The following is a 16,489-nucleotide window of genomic DNA, read 5'->3' as shown; positions in this document are numbered from 1 at the left end:
CTTTGTTAAAACCAAACCAAAGCGAAATATGTTATTTCAAGCCAGGTTTCAGCCTAGAAGCTTACTTTGTCGAGTAAAAGCATCAGCTGGGATCACAACACATGCAGCCCAGTATATGTCAGGATTGGCAAATCAGACTCTCTTTTCTGGATTAGTGGTGCTGGAAGAGCACAGCGGTTCAGGCAGCATCCATGGAGCAGCGAAATCGACGTTTCGGGGAAAAGCCCTTCAATGGGAGGCTTTTTCCTGATGAAGGGCTTTTGCCCGAAACGTCAATTTCGCTGCTCCTTGGATGCTGCCTGAACTGCTGTGCTCTTCCAACACCACTAATCCAGAATCTGGTTTCCAGCATCTGCAGTCATTGTTTTTACCTAAATCAGACTCTCTGTCCATCCTTTGCAGCACTTGCAATTGAAACCATTTTGGCAAGCTCCAAATAGGATTCTGCCTTCAAAGAAAGGTTGGTCATGGAGTCTAGTGGAAGTTCACAATTTAGTTCATAATGATCTTTCTCACAAGCAGTGGCCGATGCTGGTGTCAACCCAAGAAGTAGGACAGTTTAATAAAAGAAAATTCCTAGCACTATGAATATGTTACAGCCACTCCATTATGCCTCAATGTGAACCTACAATGAACTTTTCTAAGAAATAGCAGTTGAATACTGGAGCAATTAAAAGCAGCAGAATCAATGTTTTGGAGAAGATTAAAGACCTGAAAGCCAACAAACCCCTCAATCCAAGTAGCCTACAGCCTGGTGTTCTAATAGCTGCAGAGCTTTTGATTTTTTTTTTCAAAACTTACAGATAACCTTGATTTCTCCATGAACAGGAGCTTTTCAACATTGGTTTCTGAAATTGAGAGAGCGAGAGAGAACAAACTTCCAGTATCCTTCCTGTTAACAGTCCATACTGTTTTCTCTCTCCTTGGTTATTTAAAGGCTGCTGCTGATATACCATCACTTTACAGATTCTGTTGTTCCTTTCCAAGTTGGATTATAGGCAATCTTTCACGGTTCAAAGTGAAGTTTTCATGCAAGTTTGAATAAGATAAGAAAGATGTAAATTATTTTACTTCTTGCTGAGTTTCAGTGCCCTTTGATTAAAATGATAATTCTGAGGCAGCTGATTAAAGTATTCCATGTTAGTTGCCTGGACTTGATAGACAATTGCTACAGCTATTTTAGGTTAGTAATATACTTTCTAAAATAGCTTTTAGTCCATGAAATTCTCAGACATTAAAGTCAAATGATGAAAATTGGATATTCATAATCTATTTTTGCAATAACCATAAAATTATAACGATCAATGCTGGCATCTCAACTACTTACAATTTATATTAATGACTTTGATGAAAAGTTAAATATATTCATGTTTTCTTCATTTCAAGGTTGGCAGAAATACAAGCTCTGAGGATGGTACAAAGAGGCTGCCTTATTAGAATACAGTACACTCTTGGGGCAGAAGCTCACAGTATTGGTGGCAGATTTCTGAAACCACAGCAATGACTCCAGTGTTAAGGATTCCCCTACCACAATATTGTTGGGAAAGGATAACAGTAAAAGTGAGGAATATTCCTGCAACCTTGACAGGACATTCAACCGCCATGGTGTCACAGCTGAGTCCAAAGTCCTATTTGACATTCAACATTTACACTTCACAGTGAATAGCAATAAGGGGAGAGCAATCACCTGACTGATTTACTCTTCCTTAACTCAGTGACACTGAAGCTAATTGTAGCACCCTCTTGCTACCACCTTACTAAATCAGCACAACTCAGAATTCGGCTCTGTGACCTTCCCGTCTTTACAGATTAGCAATACACCTATCATTAGTAACTGAGCCATTAGGAGAGTACGCTGGCCTGAACATAATTCCATATATAGACAAGGGCAACTGAAAGATTAATTCAAAAGACTCAAATGATGTACTACCTACCAAGTCCTAACAAGCCATTCATTACAGTACAGTACATACCGCACCCACATCTAAAGCAGTACACATAGCACATATTACATAAACCACATACAACACCTATCACTCATGCAGTACATATTTCACAAACATCCTGTGGATTCAGTGGAACAGGTACAGCATTTTCAATACTAGGTTTTATCATTTGACATTCTGCCAAAGTATAATCTTGGGCAGGATATCTGGTTTGTCATTTTTCACTGAAGTGTTGAACTCTTACTGAAAATCTTAACATTTCACTCGAATCAAAGAGTAATAATGGATACTTGCAAATGAAAGCTCTCACCAAATTAAAATAAAGCACAGATCACTGTAACATCCAGAAAACAAAACCTTTGAGCAGTTCGCAAACATCCGGATTACAGTAGCACCTTTGAACTTGTTCCATTTTGCAAAATGCATGCTTCGTGAGGAATTTTAACATCAACAGTTCTGTGAAAGTTCCCAGAGTACACCGGTGTTTTTTAGGAGGATGTCTCAGTTCTGGATGAGTGATGCATTCAGGCATTTCGACTTTGCTCAATGTGTGGTGGTTTTATTGATGAAGAAAATGTCAGATTTCAGTAAAATCCCTCATGCAGTAATTATGTTCATCTAAAATAATGAACAAAGTTTCTCACTTACTAAAAGCATTAATTCTTTTGTCAAGATGTAGGGAAAGGAATTCCTCATAGCCAAGTTTATTATGCTCATTATTAATGTCATGCAACATAATTTCAATTTGTGTTTTTTTTATATTTGTAAGTTACATTTAGAGTCATAGAGATGTACAGCATGGAAACAGACCCTTCGGTCCAACTTGTCCATGCCGACCAGATATCCCAACCCAATCTAGTCCCACCTGCCAGCACGCAGCCCATATCACTCCAAACCCTTCCTATTCATACCCATCCAAATGCCCCTTAAATGTTGCAATGGTACCAGCCTCCACCACTTCCTCTGGCAGCTCATTCCACACACGTACCACCCTCAGCGTGAAAAAGTTGCCTCTTAGGTCTCTTTTATATCTTTCCTCTCTCACACTAAACCTATGCCCTCTAGTTCTGGACTCCCTGACCCCAAGGAAAATACTTTGCATATTTACCCTATCCATGCCCCTCATGATTTTGTAAACCTCTATAAGGTCACCCCTCAGCCTCCGACACTCCAGGGAAAACAGCCCCAGCCTGTTCAGCCTCTCCCTATAGCTCAACTCCTCCAACCCTGGCAACATCCTTGTAAATATTTTCTGAACCCTCTCAAGTTTCACAACATCTTTCCGATAGGAAGGAGACCAGAATTGCATGCAATATTCCAACAGTGGCCTAACCAATGTCCTGTACAGCCGCAACATGACCTCCCAACTCCTGTACTCTATACTCTGACCAATAAAGGAAAGCATACCAAACGCCTTCTTCACTATCCTATCTACCTGGGGCTCTTAAATTGTTCTCGCCCATCAAGAAATTTTCATTTGCAACAACAAAATATATCGACTCGGATATTCCAGGGGGGGTTGGCAATTGCAATCAGATTGCCAATCTAACCTGATGGAAGCAAAATGCTGCAGATGCTTGATATTTGAAACAAACCCAGAGAGTACTGGAGATCCTGCCAGACCTGCTAACCATCTCTGGAGAAAAAAAGAGTTAATGTTTTGAGTCCGATACGAGTCGTTCTTAAAATAGAGTTTGTGCCAATCTATCCTACTATTTTGCCTTAAGAATGAACTCCACTTTTCTCGCCAGCAATTCCAAAGCCGACTCCTTCAGAAATGCAGTGCTCTTGTGGTGCAGGATAGTCAGAGGAAGTCAAACCACAGCCCCATTTTCATGACTGTGGATTGTTTTCTATGAAGTTCAAATGCCACAAGGCTGTGTGCGCACACAATTTATATATGATTCCACTACTGTCCAATGTTCAGTGTCAGCACCCACCCCACCCTGATAACAATCACCTCTCCCACAACCCTGACACTGATCAACCCATGACAGTGTTCTCCTCCCTCCCTCATGCCATGAAAGTGGATAGCCGAGAACAGCTATAATATGGGGAGGTATATCCAAACCTAGACCACAAATAACTGAGTAGCCATTGTACCACTCTGCACTTGAACCTGGGCTTTCCCTTGTATGATTACTTTGGGCATCTTTGGCTGTACATTCGCTCAGCACCCAGGTACCTCATCTGGCAGTAAGAGTGATGAAAATGAATGTGGCAATAACAGCCATTTTTGAGAATCTGTCCCCATCAATATTGCTACCCAGCAGCTAAATCAAGATGACAAGCTATGAATGTAGGAGAACCATCTATTAACAATTCTCTGATCAACTCACAGGATTTGCAAGTTGAATTAGTAAGTCTGATTTTTGCCAGCGTCATGTCCACTCCTCCTCTCTTCCATCGCACAGGTCTACCATCCCCCTGCTGCCCCACTGACTTCACCTTGTCATTCTTCCACAGAAGGTCTCCACCCTAGAATCACACTTGACCGATCTGCTTGGCTGAAAGTGAGGAAGTTTGAACAAGTGACCTTGTGCAACCTTTCTGTTGAGACTCAAGTGCCTTACCACTTGAGCTTCTTAACAGCCACATTTAACTGTTCTACGCAAGCTGCTACCAGAGAAAATGTGTCCATTATAAACAAACGCTCAAATAACAGTTGATAGCCTGCCAAGTATCTTTCTTCAAACCAGCCTCTCAGGGCACATATTTATGTCCTCATCAGAACTCGAGGAACGTTCATTTGAAAGCAAGACAGACACTATCTGTAATAGATATTCTACTGTTGAATTTTTTAAAAAGTGTGAGGGAAACATTGATTATTATAGAAAACCCAAAGGCAACATCAGGATAGCTCTGTGATGACCAACATGTTGAAAGCATGTCACCTGTGATAGTCCTATAATTTCAAGGTGTGCAGTTACGAATATTTCTGAACACAACAGTCCAAAGAAACGTCAAGTGACCACATGCAGTCCCCAACCCTCACAATTTGACCCTCAAAGCACAATCCTATTTTAATATATCGCACTTAAGTCCCCATGTAGATGATTTCTCCTGTATGTTCTCTCCTTTCCTGTCTAATCGATACCACACAGCAAGAGAGAATGAACATAACTTATCTTTCCAAGTGTCTGCTTCACAAGTGAGTCCAGACACCAAGGTTAGATTAGATTAGATTCCCTACAGTGTGTAAATAAGCCCTTTGGCCCAACAAGTCCACACCAAACCCCCAAAGAGTAACCCACCCAGACCCATTTCCCTTTGACTAATGCATCTAACATTATGCGCAATTTAGCATGGCCAATTCACCTGACCTGCACATCTTTGTGTCTGTGGGAGGAAGCCAAAGCACACAGAGGAAACACATGCAGACACGGGGAGAACGTGCAAACTTCACACAGACACCCAAGGCTGGAATTGAACCTGGGACCCTGGTGCTGTGAGGCAGCAGTGCTAACCACTGAGCCACCATGCCACCCCGTGTGTGACTCTCAGGCATTGCGTCTCAACCACATTCAATCACACAGTCATACACGCAAACTTGCCACGAGGATCACTAAACAATTGCCACATTTTTAATGGATCTCTCCAAAGTGGGCTAGGTGGAAGGTGGATCCACATGACCATGATGGAAACCATATATCCCTTCCTAAGGAGTGGGAACCCTTGGCAGCTTTTCCATTCATTAAGAAAGAAGTAGTCAGAATAATCATAACTCCCTAATATTATACTATCTGTGAGCTAACACAGTTGAATCTGAGTTATTTCCGTCTGTTTGACTCAAATTCTTTAATTCACGAGATATTCAAAAAAGCTCATCTATCCAGCATTAAGGCATTACAGGCAAGGTCACAAAAGCAGCGATTAACTCACACCGACATCTACAAGTGCCAACGTTTAGAAATCCCACATTCAATGACCTTGTGTGGCAGATTATGCTGCAGAAACTTTGAAGTTAGTTTGGCACAAAGCCCACCTCTGGGGAGCAGTCATTTGTGCCAGCATTTGGAGTTCTTACCCAGCACACTTTATCCCCAACGCATTTTAGAATTTCAATGTAAATGAGGGAGAAGGGATTAGTGTCCACAAGGCCAGCCAAAACAGACATCTACTGTATGTGTGTCAGGTTTCAACAGGAGCATTCCTCAACCTTCCACCTCTGACAAAATAAATCAGTCTCTGCTTTCCTTTGTACATTAAAGGCTAGAGGCAGAAAGTAAGATTTACACGTAACCATCACCATAAGCTTCCACCTGTTCTGTAATGAAAGCCCCTGAACTCAATTTGAATTTATGCCTTGGAATGGAGTTAACTTGGAGCTTCTCCCGAGGCTTTCATTGTCCACTTTTCCCAGGGTCCTGCTCTCATTTTCAAACTGACCTATTGCCTTTGTTCACCTTCTGCCACTTCCCAACAATGAAATTTTACTTTCTACCTTCTCAGAATGTGTAAACAACTCACGACAGTGAATGGGGCCCTTGAACTTCTTGGGATTATGGAATGCTACATCTCCCATTCACATACTAGAAACTGGCACTGAAATTTTCCAATGTTAGTACCATCAGGCTAAATATTAAAGATGAAATTCAAAACCTAGATGTTCAATCACAATCACCACATAGTCTTCACCCATCAGTCCAGGCAGTTTTCAGTGCTGTGGGAAATCCCAGATCCTGGAATGAATGAATTGGAAGGTGGTCGTGCTGACGCATCGGTTTGAAACAATGACACCTGGTCCCCAAAGGTTATATGACAAAGGGAGATTACACAACTAAGAAAGATTGGAAAATGCAAGTATATGGAGTTAAGTCACAACATGATTTCATTGACCACCAGAAAAGGCTGGAGGAAGCTAAATGGCTTAACCCTGTTTCCATGTTGATGTTTATTTAAAAAAAAACTCATTTCAGAAGCGACAGTGTGAGAGATCCTAGAATCAAGTAAACACATTAATATTTTCACTCTACAACCTCTTAAGAACTAAAGAAACATTGAATGAATTTGAAATAGCTAGCTCTCAAACAACATTTCAAAGCGGACTGTTACTCACCAGGTTTCATGCAAAAGTAGAACAAATGATTACAACACAATCTTTGCTTCCATTAACATTGCATAACTATTGTGTGTGAAGTTGAATATTTTCAGTGTGACACACTGTTGACTGTGCAAGGGTGTTATTGTGGCAGTCATTATGGACAAATCTAGCACAACTGCACCAGGAGAACAGCATCCTATTAAGGGGGCAGCACAAACAGTAACTTAAAATGAACAGCCCAGGATCATTTCAAAATGTTCTGACAAACCCTTTAAATAATTAAGCTCCATTAAAATCATAATAGATTACAGAGTACATATTCTGAAATTGACAAGTATTTTATATTTTTTGGAAAGAGTTGTGTTGTCTTGAGAATTTTTATTCTTTCATCAAGGCAGCTTGAAACAAAAAGGATTATCCAGATCAGCTTAAATATTTTGAAGTTAAGAGGTTATTGGCTTCCAGCACAGAAACTGCACAGGGCCAATTCAAGGGTGTTCAACAACTTGCTGTTCACAAACTTGTTATAAAGCTTACAGTAGGCCCCTTGCTGTTGTTACCTTGGGTTCACCCCAATTTGGCCCTGAGCAGCTTCTATTCTGCATTGTAATACTGACCCTTCATGAGCCAGGCTTTGCTTTTTTTTCCAGATAATTAAAAAGGGCCAGGAAAAATGGCAGGAACCACTTTGTGCATTTTGCATTTTATAGCACTGGTAAAAAGGTAAAAAGTGTTTTAATTTCAAAGAATAATTCGCTTATGTGTATGTGAAATGTAGTGCAATTGGAAACACTCTCATCTGTGAATTACAATGTTGTGGCATATAGAGTACAAAAGCAAGGAGGTGATGTTGAACTTGTACAAGACATTTGTTCGACCTCAGCTGCAGTATTGGGTATAGTTCTGGGCATCACACTGTACAAAGGATGTGAATGCAATGGAGAGTGCAGAACTGATTTACAAGAATGGTTTCAGGATTGACAAACTTTCACTATGAGTATAGGTTGAAGCGGTTGGGACTGATCTCCTTGGGAGAAGATAGATAAGAGATCTAGATTTAGATTTAGATTACTTACAGTGTGGAAACAGGCCCTTCGGCCCATCAAGTCCACACCGACCTGCCAAAGCGCACCCACCCAGACCCATTCCCCTACGTTTACCCCTGCACCTAACACTAGCAGGCAATTTAGCAAGGCCAATTCACCTGACCTGCACATTTTTGGACTGTGGGAGGAAACCGGAGCACCCGGAGGAAACCCACGCAGACACGGGGAGAATGTGCAAACTCCATAGTCAGTCACCTGAGGCAGGAATTGAACCTGGGTCTCTGGCGCTGTGAGGCAGCAGCCACTAATTGAAGTTTTCAAAATCATGAGTGGACTGGATACAGTACATAGGAAGAAACTGTTTCTACTTGTAAAAGGAAGAAGAACACGGGTCTCAGGTTTAAAATGAATTGCAAAAAGAGTGATTTGGGGGTGCCAGTGTTGGACTGGGATGTATAATGTTAAAAATCACAACACCAGGTTATAGTCCAACAGGTTTATTCGGAAGCACTAGCTTTCAGAGCGCTGCTTCTTACCACCTGATGAAGGAGCAGCGCTTTGAAAGCTAGTGCTTCCAAATAAGCATGTTGGACTATAACCTGGTGTTGTGTGATCTTTAGCTATGTAACTTTGTCATATGAGAAAAAACACTTTTCCCCACAGTGAGTAGTTAGCATCGAATATACCCTCTGGAAGAGTAGTGGAGACAGGTTCAATTGAAGTAATCAAAAGAGTATTGGATGATTTGAAACAGAAACAGAAGTTGCAGATCTAAAGGGTATTTGGATGATTATTTGGATAGAAATAATGTGCAAGGGTATGGGGGTAAAAAAAGCAGAAAATTGGCAGGAGGCAATAATGCTCATTTGAATAGCCAGAACAGCCATGACGGGCTTAATGGCTGCCCTCCTGCGCAGTGACACTTTGGAGAGTTTGTGAAGGGCTACTCCAATGATTCGGGTATGAAATCCTGGTTACCAGTTGAGAATAACACTAAGGAAGGCCACACTGTCATCTCACAGAACATGGGTTACAATAAGGCTCTGCTTCTTTTCTAAGGTGGGCATAAAAGATTCTATGGCACAAACCTTGGCACGTCCCAAGAGAAACATCATCGAGTCTTATTATATTGCTGTTAATGTGGTGCTTTCAAGTGAAAATTGGCTGTTTTGTAAATACATTTGAAGTGTAGTTGTTATGTATTTCTGTCTGTAAAATACTTTGGGATGCCCTGGGATAGTAAAAGGCGCTATATAAATATGTGGCTTCTCATTTAACACATCGTGTACTTGAGTTGTAAAGCTGTTTAACAGGTGTCAGATTTAGTTAATTGGGTTTTCTGTAACTTCGGGCGTAACCGTTGTCAACAAATTATTGGGTGTAGGGTTTGGAATTCAGGTTAGCAAAACAGTAGATCACCTGAGTTTTCCCTCATCACTCAGGGGCAAAACAAGCTAAAGCTAATCTATACTGAATTATTCATCGAAGGAAGAGTGGCAATGCAGAGTAATGTAGCTCACCTCGGTAGTCAAAGGAAAAAATAATCAGCAAAGGTCGTGTCCTAGTTTGGTTCTAATATCCATTCACTCCATGATCAAATACCGGGTGACCATTCTCTAGCCGTGCACCAATAGTAATTGGCACTTGGGTGAAATGCAGAAAGGTGAACTGTATTCTGTGGAAAAGCAGGAGAAGCTGACACTTTTTGTTTGAAAAGTGACACAGCGAAGTATCTATTTCCAATCAGAATCTGGGATTATCAAAAATAATTACCAAGTGTTCCTTTTCGAAGACTCTAAATGTATACTGAAATCTATATAATGCCGACTGTGTCGAACGTCTCCAACTATTTTACATAATGAACTCCTGTTTGGAAGTTCAGTGAATATCATTATCTAGAGATTAGGATTTTTTATTCCCGAATTGTAATACAGTGGCGTTCACGCAGTTTAATACAAACTTAGGGGTTGGGTCTCTTTCTCTGGTGGAATATCGATTGAATGCTATCAAAAGCCAATCTTTCAATGCATCTTTTCACCCATTCATTATAAGTACATGTGTTAACTTGGCGCTAGTGGAAATTGTATTTAAACCAGGCTCTACCAGATTTGCCCCATTTTTCCACACTCTTCTGTAAGTAGTTACAGTTCGCTTGTACTCTCTAGTTTTCCCGTGGAAAGGTGATTAAAGTGTGTTCTACGCTCAGAGGGAGCTCTGCTTTAAGGAGTTAATTATTTTCAAACTACAGTCTTGCTTTTATTATGACTCCTTCAACTCCCACATCTTCTCGCCATCCCGACCCACTCAACAGATCTGTTTCCACTTAAAACTGGAAGTAATTGCGTTCCAATTTGAAACCTTGAAATGTCAAGCGAAATTGAGAAATTTCTCCTTTGTGTTGCAAACGTTTCAGATTGCATGGATAATTCTAGATTGCATCAGGGCAGGGCTTGACCATTCATTAAAATCCACAAATTTACAAAATGTCTAAATTGCAGAGTTCCTTTTGGAGCTCGAGCGATCAGCTTCTGACAATGGCTTTCTATCAAACTCTTGCCAAACCGCTGAACACTAGGCAATGTCCAGCGTGAATGCTGGGCTGGTAAGGCAATACGGGTGGTGAGATAACGGGAGTAAGGGAGGGAAGCATTTCAGGAATCGTCAGGCTGTTGAAAGTCGATGTTTGTTGCTTCACTTTCAATGTGAGAGCTTCAAAGAAAGACTGCAATTTCCAACGTGACCCCCCCCCCCCTCCCTTTAGAAATTGTCTCAAGAGTCCCACAGTCCACATTTTCCCTTTAACTGTCACCCTATGGGTCACTCAGTGCAAGCATGTGCATTGATCAAGAGTTAAACTGCAGCTTTTCTCTTAAACTGCAGCAGTTCAGTTCTGTAGTGCAGATAACCTGAGACGTTTCATGGCATTTTGCTTAAAATACTACCAATTGCCCTGAAGCGCCAAAGGGTAATTGCAGTGGTCAGGAACAGCAAGGAGACAGACTGCCCTTTGATTGAAGTTGCAAACTGTACATTCCACATAAAGTTGAAGAGAAGCTGCCAGTAAAACCTACAGTTTCTTCCCCGTTTTAATCTACACATAACGACGGCCTCAATGACTTTGCACAGCTAGAGGAGCCACACTGTACCAGGATATAAGCTGCAGGGCAAAGCACACTCAGAGAGCTTTAGAAACACGATCAGAAGCACATAACTCCAGATGGTGTCCAGACAGCTTGTCACAGGCTGCACCAGCGGCACTAGTAACAGTAGATTGTCAGATATCAAGAGAGTTTTTAAAAAATGGACACTTACCAACTGTATTTTCAATGAACTCAGGTCACTGATCAAAGCGCTGCTTTAACATAAATACTTCAAAGGCACACTGTGCTGAAAAGCTTTATCTTGCTTTTCCCTGCTTGGGAAGTGGTTGGAGTTCTTCTGACATACACTCTGCAGGAGAGGCAGGCTTGAGTCTGACGGCTCTGGCAGAACAGAGGGAAGAATAGGGGCCCAACAAGCACAGGAAGTGACTCACGGGATCCCGCCCTGAATACCCTTGTATCCAAGCCAAAGGTAATTAGCAAGCAACTAACCAAGTCTGACTAGGGGGGCTCCTTCTACCGACTAACGCCGGGAGGTGTGACCGAATGGAATCTTGGAGCTATTGATCACGACACACTGATAACACCATCAACACCTACCCCGTCCGCCCTTTAACAATGTGATCAGATCAAAGAAGCAACCGCTGCAGGCTGGTTCAAGATAAACGAAAAAAAGTGAATGCTACTTCCTCCTGAAGAGAATCACAGCTGGAAAGGTCCCGTGCCAACCTTCCTGGGAATTAAAATATGTGTCTTATCCCCTGAAACCCTGCTGCTTTATTCCTGTTCAACACAAAATGCAGAAGCTCTGAATTTTAGGGCACATATAGCCCATTTCAATATGAATTAAGCCCTAATGGTACCATTAACTTACACTATCTTAACTCCCAAAGGTAAACGTGCTTCAAAACTCAGACAGTAAGATGAGCGAAATCTGAGATTAAAATAGAGAATGGTTAGAAATGTCCAAGTTGGTCAGGAAGATTGAACAATGCTAACATCTGGGTGCACGCCACCAAGATCCAGTGTGGACCCCCTGCCTGATCTGTCACGAGCATATCCGATTTCTTCAGATGCTGACTAACATTTGAAATACTTTTCATGAAGCAACGTAAATGCAGAGATGAAACTGACAAAAAAAAAGGACTCCAAACCAAAACAAGCCCCACTGCATTAATTTAAAATAGCGGTACAGAAATTCAGCGAATTCAATATTTGGTGCATTGGCCCATGCCTGAATGGTGTCAACTTAAAACCTGGGCGTCAGTCTAAGGGAGCCAGTGAAGATGAAATCAAGCCAGTGCTCCAAAATTGCAGTGACCCTCAGGCAAAAGATGGCAGAATTAGTGAGGGAAAGAAATGCCAGGTTCTGTGACCAGTACATGTGTTTTGAGGGAAGCGAGTAGTTGCTAAGAGATTAGATTTCATATTGGTGGAGAGTGCCAAAGATTAGAGGCAAGGAGGTTAGTATTGGAGGTCAGTGTTCAGAGTGGTGGCATTCAGAGGCAGAGCTGAAAAGGTGTAAGTCTTTGTTCAATAGGGGACGGGTGGGAAGTGGTTAGGGGAGAAGGAAAAGTAGACTCTATGTTTGAGCAAATAAATTTGAAGAAATAAATTTGGTTCTGCGCAGTCCCTGGAGCTGATTGTATTGCATATAGGCAGAACGAGGCAAAGCATCCTGTACTGGAAACTTCCAACAGATATTATCACCCACCCACCTTGCTTTGAAATCAATTGTCTGCTTCAAGCATAAGCCATGGGCACATTTCCTTCACCAATCTGCCTGGAACAGAAATGTGCACACATTTCCAGCTGCCAAATTAGGGATTGAGTAAGCTAGTTACAGCTTGGAAAATGGATATCATATAGTTGAATTCATAGGTCAATATGCTCGAAATTCTGTCACAAGCCATGAATCCCACATCAGGCATCACATGTTGCTACAAATCAAAGCAATCTTAAATACTTAATATTTCTAAGCTGCTTCCTGAAACTGAAAAATACATCCAAAAGTTGCACAATCATGTGAATTGTCAACTTGCCTACTCCGAGCTCTCATTTACTATCTGCCTATCCTGACTGTATTCCACCCCAGTAAGTACTTCTCTGACCCACTTTCCGAAACATTTCTTGGTTTGTCCAGGCACTGCCACCCATTGTGTTTCCTAAGTGTACTCATTCCACTCTGAGATCTTGACATTCACTAGTTTTTCTAATTTGCACTCTTCCGAGTTTGATGGCTTACACTCTAAGCCCTCAGGCCTTTCCTTGATGCACATAGAGTCTTTTTACCTATTAAAGAACTTTCATCTCACTGCCCACACTCAATCTGACCACAGCTCCATTAATACTTTTTTTCAGCGTTCTGTGACCCCGAGTACTTGCGTGCATTGGATCTCCAAACCTGCTCCTGAATCCATCTCACCATCCATCCTCATTGTATCCCAACTATTCATATGTACTATGTTTCCTTCTTAGCACATGTAGATCTCATCCCACTCCTAATGATTGGCTCCATGAGTCAAGACCCTCCTGTGTTGCTGGAAAAGCGCAGCAGGTCAGGCAGCATCCAAGGAACAGCAGAATCGACATTTCGGGCATAAGCCCTTCATTATTTACATGTGCATAGTACATGACACTGGCCCAACTAGCTCAAAGCCAGCTCCTAGACTGAGAAGAGTCCCTTAACTCCTTTTTATTTAATTGTTTTCTTTCTTTTTTTCTCTCCCAAGGATGTTAGATGACCATTTTACTCTTTTTGACAAACAGAACGCTTTTATGTCTCTTTTACTCAAATTGTGCACCTTATATTAATTGGTTGTGAATTTTTGGAGGACAGGCATCAGCCTATCTGGTGACAGAGAATCCAACAATCAGTGAAACGTGGGGACAATATTTCATCCTCACTAACACTCAATACTGGAACCTGCCAGGGGTGGGTACTCAGCCCCCTACTGTACTCACTGTATACCCATGATTGCATCACCAAATACCAGAATATTGCCATTTACAAGTTCGCTGATGACACCACTGTAGTCGGTTGAATCTCAGATGGCGATGAGAGGTGGAAAACCTGGAAAAATGGTGCACTGAGAACTACCTAGCTCTCAATGCCAGCAAGACCAAGGAACTCATTATTGACTTTCGGTGGGATGTAACGCATGCCCCGCCCACATTAACAGCACAGTGGTGGAATGAGTGAAGAGTGTCAAGCTCCTTGGAGTGGTCATCAAAACAAACTTTCCTGGACTCTTCACATGGACGCACTGGTTATAAAAGCCCAACAACATCTCTTCTTCCTCAGGCAACTGAGAAAATTTGGCATGATGGTGAATGCCCTTGCCAATTTTTATAGGTGCACCATCAAGAGCATTCTGTCTGGATGTACCACTACCTGGTATGGCAACTGTACCATTCAAGATTGGAGATGGTTACAGAGACTGGTGAACTCGGCCCAGACAATCACAAAAGCAAACCTCCCATCTATACAATCCATCAACTAGGCCCGCAGTCAAAGTAAGGCCTCCAGTATTCTTAAAGATCCATCCTGCCCTGGTAATGTTTTTCTACAACCTCTACCATCGGGGAGAAGATACAGAAGCCTGAACACACATTTCTACCCTACTGTTGTTAGAATACTGAATGGACTCACAAACTCTTGACATTCGCCTGTACCTGTATTTTTATCTTTGCCACTGTTTACCTATTATTTACTTATCTATGCTACTTAACTCTGTGATCTGCCTGTATTGCTCGCAAGACAAAGCTTTTCACTGTGCCTCGGTACACATGACAATAAATTCAATTCAACAACAGGAACATTACGTGAAACCTCTTTCTTACAAAAGGTGTGTTTTCTGTTCGTTTCTTGTTGTCTTGTAGCCTATTCTGGACAGTGCAGAGTGAAAAGGCAAAGAGGTTTGTGATGATGAGGGTTTCCCTCCTTTCATAAACTATAGACAGATCAAGTATGTGTCAATGTGAATAACAGTGAGCAGAAACAGGGCAGTACCTAAATCCCTCCCTATTAAAATAACTCCATGAAGGCTGGTATCCTGTCACCAAGTCACCCTTTATTTACACGTGCATAGTACCTGACACCTGACCTCGCTAGCTCAGAGTTGGTTCTTAGAGTGTACAGAACCCCTATCACTCCTGTTTATGTCTATCAGCCAAGACTCCCTGATTGGACCAGATTAACAGTCCCAATAAGAGAAGACATTCTGGTGTTCACCTGGCTGACATCATTCCAATCTCTACACTGGTTAGGTACTGAATTCAGTTGCTCCCCTCCTCCTACTGAATGACAAGGATTTCCCAACAGTTCTCCAACCAGTGGGCTGAACCCATGTGGGTTACATTTAGATTATGCTCAATATTTCCACTTTTGGGGAAGATCCTAAACAAATGCCACCAAGAAATCGAGAAGAAACCTTTTTACCCAAAGAATAGTAAGAATGTGGAACCTGGAGTAATTGAAACAAATAGCACTCTGCAGATGGTTTTAAGTGAGAATTACTCAAGCTTTTGAGGGAGAAATGTATAATTATGGTGCTTAATTTAAAAGAGGAACCGGAGGAGGCTCAAATGGAGCATAAACTGTTCGCGTCAAATGGTCTTTTTCTGTGCCATATATACCATGAAATTCCATGTAAATCACATTGTGATAGAGTGTAGCTCTCTAGATGTAGCTACTGAGCATGTTCCAAAGAGCTATGTCACAGAGATGAGTACAGAATGCTGGAAAAACTCAACAGGTCTGGCAGCATCTGTGGAGGGAGACATAGAGTTAACGTTTTAAGTCTGGTCTGACACTTTTTCAGAACTATATCAAAGCGATGTCAGATCGCATGGTTTTGGAACCCGAGTTGTAAATCTCCAGATGGGGGAGTCCTCTGTGCACAATTACATCAAATAAAGCCGGTCGCTGCTCACTCACAGGAGAATAGAGGTGAAACTCAGTGGTGATATTACAGCATGGGAGGAAGTCACATGGCCAGTCCAGTGACCTGAACCCATGAATTGGGGGAAAAAAAACTCAATGAAGCTTTCTTCATCCCTCAGCCCTCACATTCCCCATGTCCCAACCATGCAAACCAATATCTTCCATCTATCCCCCATGCTACTCTATGCTCGTCAGGTCCTGAACAATGTGCAACCAGTAGCAAACATCCCTAGTGCTAACCTAATGATGGAGGGAAGGCCATTGATGAAGCAGCTCAAGGTGTTTGGGCCAAAGACACTACCTTGAGGAACTCCTGTAGAGATGTCCTGGAGCTGAGATGACTGACTTCTATCAAACTCAACCATCTACCTTTGTGCTAGATATGATTTCAACCAGTTATTCTTCCT

General features: G+C 41.9%; 1 protein-coding gene across 2 annotated transcripts in view; it reads right to left on the bottom strand.

Annotated features, from left to right (window-relative positions):
• Positions 1–11,609, bottom strand: part of fhl3a (four and a half LIM domains 3a) — a 114,497-nt gene extending 102,888 nt beyond the window's left edge. Inside the window, exons 1-2 of one of the 2 annotated variants that reach the window (XM_043717823.2) lie at positions 11,349–11,609; positions 9,557–9,711 (exon numbers count right to left, since the gene is read on the bottom strand). The gene's annotated coding sequence lies outside the window, so the exon portion shown is untranslated. The remainder of the gene's footprint in view (positions 1–9,556; positions 9,712–11,348) is intronic. The other variant, XM_087976873.1, reaches the window with a different exon arrangement.
• Between the last annotated feature and the right edge of the window lie 4,880 nt (positions 11,610–16,489).

The sequence above is a fragment of the Chiloscyllium plagiosum genome, unplaced genomic scaffold (genome assembly GCF_037043375.1).
Source record: "Chiloscyllium plagiosum isolate Xiang-an unplaced genomic scaffold, Cpla_swu_hap1 HiC_scaffold_30, whole genome shotgun sequence".
NCBI lineage: Eukaryota > Metazoa > Chordata > Chondrichthyes > Orectolobiformes > Hemiscylliidae > Chiloscyllium > Chiloscyllium plagiosum.
The sequence above is the reverse complement of the archived record's forward strand: the minus strand, read 5'-3'. Positions and strand labels throughout refer to the sequence as shown.